General features: G+C 43.5%; 1 pseudogene; it reads right to left on the reverse strand.

Annotated features, from left to right (window-relative positions):
• Positions 1–290: 290 nt before the first annotated feature.
• LOC131827933 (RNA-binding protein EWS-like) lies at positions 291–4065 on the reverse strand (annotated as a pseudogene).
• Between the last annotated feature and the right edge of the window lie 1157 nt (positions 4066–5222).

A 5222-nucleotide genomic window follows, 5' to 3' on the forward strand; every position in this document is an offset into this window, starting at 1 on the left:
GAATTAGGTTATATGATTGTGATTGCTTAATGGCACCAGTCTTCTCCACAATCTGGATATAACAACTAATTCAGCTAAGAGTTGGAACATCCTTGCTTCTGATGGGAATGCTTTGCATCCCCTCAAGGCTGGCAGTGAAGGGTAGGGCAGGGAAGAATAAAAGGTTGAAGACCACCTGTACAGTGTAGTTTGAGTTTTTGGTCAATATCACTAATTTTTGGCACCTCCAGCAGAGGGCAGGCAGGTGTAGGGAAAAGAGAGGAAACGCGGTTCTCCATTTCATTTACAGGCTATTCTTCTTTGCACAATAGCGTGGCACCATAAACATGGCCATGCAAGCTGAAACTGGAAAGCAATCTTTTTTTCCCCCATTTAACTTCTTTTAATGCTTCTTCACAAATGGTGGCAAATACTAAAGTACAGTAAGGAGTAATCATAATAACATTATAAATATGGAATTATAAATTTAAAACATTTTCTGGTTTAAAAAAAATAAATCAGCTCTGCGTGTCGCTGAATTGCTACATTCCTTTTTTTTTTTTTAAAGATTTTATTTATTTATTTGAGAGAGAGACAGTGAGAGAGAGAGCATGAGTGAGGAGAAGGTCAGAGGGAGAAGCAGACTCCCCATGGAGCTGGGAGCCCGATGCGGGACTCGATCCCAGGACTCCAAGATCATGACTTGAGCCAAAGGCAGTCGTCCAACCAACTGAGCCACTCAGGCGTCCCTGCATTGCTACATTCCTGATGGTACTCGTGTTTATCCATTCTTCCAGGTCCTCCATGCCCACCTCTTCTTCCTCCCAACTGTTCCATCAAAGGTCCAAGGGGCCCACTAGGGTCACCTTGCCCTCCTCCACCAAAGCCACTTCAGTCCATGTCCCAGCCACTACAGAAGCCACCTCTGTCTCCACCACAACCACCTCTGAACACTCCACCAGGAACACCGTGGTCCGTGAGGACACCTCTTCCTCCCAGCGTGCCACCAGGACCACCTCTGCCACAGTGACACCCCCCCCCCCAGGAGGGTGTGGAAAGGATGATGGAAGGAAGCCTTCAGGCTTCAGGACCTTATATATACCGCTGCTTTCTGCTCTCCAGGCAAAGTTTCAGTTTCCACACCCAGACTGGGGCACTGCCAGTCTCCAGCTAGACATTTCTTCCTCCTCCAGATGGGTTCTCTCAGGAACCCCAGGACCCCCTTGAAGGAAAGCCACTTCTGTCTCCTCCACAGCCTCCATGTGACTATGGGCCCTTCAGAACCTCCTGGGACCCCTGGACCTCCACAAAGTGGCAGTGGCATCCCTCTGCCCTCACAGGGAGGCATACCACCCCACATGCCATTCCTCTTCCAAGGAAGAGAAACCTTAAATTTGCTCCCTTGAAAATCTTTCCCAACAAACCACTCCATGGCAACTTTGGCAGTTGGTGGGTCTTCATCGGACACTGTAGCATCACCTTTGGGCTTTCCTGTTTCCTTGTGCAAGTGGACAGAGATCATGGATTGTCTGGTTCTCTTGTTATTCTTAACAACTCCATGCTGCTTAAAGAAGTCTGCCAGCTTCTCTAGTCACATTGTCATATAAGCCTTGCACATATATTGCACTGCTGTCAGAGTCTTCATGTGGATCTGCAAGTAGGCCTAGATCAAGATCTGGTCCTTCAGCCATGGGTCCACCAGGCTTATTGAAGCCACCTTGCTCTCCAGCTGCCATTCCACTGCATTCCTCTGCATCCGCCCACCTCTGCTCATGCCTCCATCAACAAAATTCTCTTCCCCTGCCCGGATTATCAGGGCAACTCATGCTCTGGTTCTCTCCTGATCAGGAAAATCCTCTAGACTCCTGACCATAAACACCCATGCTACTGTGGTAGTCCTGTCAGAATGAACTCTGATACTGGTAGTTGCTACTCAACTGTCTATATTGACTTGGAGCCTAGCTGTAGGATTCAGTTTGGTGGGGGGGAGAGGGCCGAGGGGCAGTACCTAGTGGGCAGCTGCTGCCCATGGCTGCTTTGTTGCTATAGGAAATTTGTTGTCCATTGTGCTCGGCTGCCCATTGGTGTTTGCTGAGAGTAACTGTTCTGATCATAAGTAGTCAGCCAGCTATGTAGAGGAATAGCTAATAGGCGGATAAGACGGTAGTGCCATGACTGGCTGCATGCGTAGCTCTCAGGTACATGGGGATAACTGTAGTTACTCTGTCCATATCCTAAGTGGGGCTTGTTGTAAACCCCTGTGCTAGTTTGAGATTGACTAGTCTCAGCAGGTTTGTTACCATCCTGCGGTTTTGCAGGTGCAATGGCTGCTGGCTGCTGCCCATAGGCTGGGTAAGAAGGCTGAGGGCCATATGCAAACTGAGCTGCATAGGAGGCCTGGGTGGTAGTGACCACAGCAGTGGTGGTATCATCAACACCAGTCCTGTGCCCCTGGACAGACTGACTATAAACCTGGGGTGGGGGTGGGGGGGCAGTTGGAGTAGTATAACCAGCAGGAGTAGGTCCATAAAAAATTGCAAGGTGGTCTGTCCATAGGTTGCAGTGGACTATGCCTGGGTATAGCTGACATCAGTGGGCTGTCCATAGGTTCCATAATTTTTCTGCCCACCTACCAGGGGATTATGTGCCTATCCTTGAGTGGCCTGGCAGTGTATGCACAGTAGCCCTTCTGGGCTGCAGCTTGGCTGTAGGTACTGTAATCCATGGATGCCTTTTTTCCCCCTTCCTTCTCATTCTCTCAACATCCATCTCCCTCTGGCTTTCCCTGTAGGTGCTACACTCTGCAAAGCAATCTTTAAAGCTGGTGGGAAAATTATGATTGTTCCATGACCTGTAAAATTTTTGTCAAAACATTAAAACTCTTACTGTTAGTTATAAACATAAGAGGAAAGGAAATAATAGTAACATTAGTATCTATATAGCCCATTATAATTTAAAACATTAGAAACATTGAGTTAAACGGTTTTGTTATCAAGAGTACTTTGAACAGTGCTTGCCTTAGTGTTGTAGAACTTACAGTAGGAAACCAGCATCTTTTCTGTGTCTTGGCTAATTTATAAATTTAGAACAGTTTCTAATATGTTATCTTTTGCACTTTCAATGTCAGTATCTTCAAGAGTTCCTTAAATAGCAGCTCTCAGGGACTCACGTGCTCTGGAAGCATACATCACACACTGTTTCAACAACTAGTCTTGCCTCAGGTACCAAACCAATGGCCCCAGATAAATGTGAGTTTACAAAACTTCACCAATCCCTCCCCAGACCCTGTTAACTTTTAAACCACCCCATGATTAACTTCTCTGCAACTGACCTTGTACAACCCAAGGACAAAAGCCCTTAAGGAACTCATTTGACTGAATTCATTTGGACAGTTGCCACCTGCCCAATGAGTTTCTATCAAACTCCGCTTAAAAAATTTTTTAATCAAAATATATTATTAGTTTTCTATCAAGAAATTTTTTTAGGGACTTTGATGCACAAATATGGGTAGAAACTTCAGAAGAAATGGTTGGCAGACCAGAAAATGATAGTGTCTGGGGGGCAGAATTTGGGGGTTGAGGGAGTATGGAACAAATGACTGATCATTTTTATCACAAGCCATGACTTTTTAAACTATGTGTATCTATTACATCGTTATAAATAAAAATTAAAAGGGGCACCTGGGTGGCTCAGTGGGTTAAGCCTCTGCCTTCAGCTTGGGTCATGATCCCAGGTCCTGGTATTGAGCTCAGCATCGGGCTCTCTGCTCAGCAGGGAACCTGCTTCCCCCTCTCTCTCTGCCTGCCTCTCTGCCTCCTTGTGATCTCTCTCTGTCAAATAAATTAATAAAATCTATAAAAAATAAAAATTAAACAGGAAAATTCCTTAAAAGTACATTTACTTCCTCTGAAAAAGAGCAACAATATTTAGTTAAATGTGGCGAATGTTTCTGGAGCATCTATTACATGCCCAGTGCTGTGCTAGGCCACAGGAAAAAAAAACCTGACCTGCAAGCAAACAGGTTACAATAACCTGATTTCTTCCCGTAGAATCTGCATAGTCTTGTGGAATGAGAATCCAGTACATTGCTTCTAACTTTCACAGTCAGAGTATTAAAATTTCAGACAAGGTCTATATTTAAAATTAGGTATCTTAGAAAAAATATGTAAGATCCCATTGTCTATTAGGAGGAATTGAGACTTATACCCCAGTACACATTTATTCATAGCTCAGATCCACTGAGAGGCTCTGATTTTACTCAGCTGAGGTCTCCTGATAATTACTCTCTTGATAGTTAAGTTTTCCATGCCATTTATTAAGTCTTTGGTATGCTCATATCTTGCAAATTTTATTCTCTCATAGAAAATGGTACATTTATCTTGCCATAAGAAATTGCATAATTAAATTTTTAGTCACCTAACTGCAGCAACCAGAAATGAAAGATTTGTTATTATGGCTAATATAATTCTTTATTGTTTATTGAACACCAATAAGTTCCAGGGATAAGAGACATAAACTAATGTATAATGGCTTTTGAACTATTTTTAATGTTCCTAAAATATTAAGGGATGCATTCTTTACTTAAAAGGCAAAAGCTCTGGAGAAGGTTTTGCGTCAAGACATTTTTTAAAAATCTCTCCCCAAACTGCATCTCTTTTTAGCACCAGCTCCTTCTATTGCAGCAATTATCACCCTGGTCACATATTAGAATCCCCTGGGAGCTGCTAAAATAAAAAAAGAGTAAGACAAATAAAAAAAAACCAAACAAACCCAGCCCCTAGGGCCCACGCCTAAGAAATTCTGATTTCCTGTGTCATGGGAGGACCCTGGTCACATGTGACTTCTCATACATCCAGGGTGGGGGCAAGGGTGGTGGAGAAAGGCAAACCATGAAAGAGGCTCTAAACTATAGAGAACAAGTGGAGGGTTTCTGGAGGGGAGGTGGAAGTGGGGTGAGTTAAATGACTGATCGGTATTAAGGAGGGCACTTGTGATGGGCACTGGGTGTTATGTGTAAGTGATGAATAACTAAATTCTACTCCTGAAACTAATATTACACTGTATGTTTGACTTATTTAACTCAGCATAATCTCTTCCAGTCCCTGTACGTTAACTAACTGGAATTTAAACAAAGACTTGAAACAAAAACTATATAAATAAAAATAAATACAGTAAAAGGGAAAAAACGTGCGCAGATAGTTTTAATGTGCAGTCAGGGTTGAGAAGCATCACCTAAAACCATA

Source organism: Mustela lutreola, chromosome 3, assembly GCF_030435805.1.
Source record: "Mustela lutreola isolate mMusLut2 chromosome 3, mMusLut2.pri, whole genome shotgun sequence".
NCBI lineage: Eukaryota > Metazoa > Chordata > Mammalia > Carnivora > Mustelidae > Mustela > Mustela lutreola.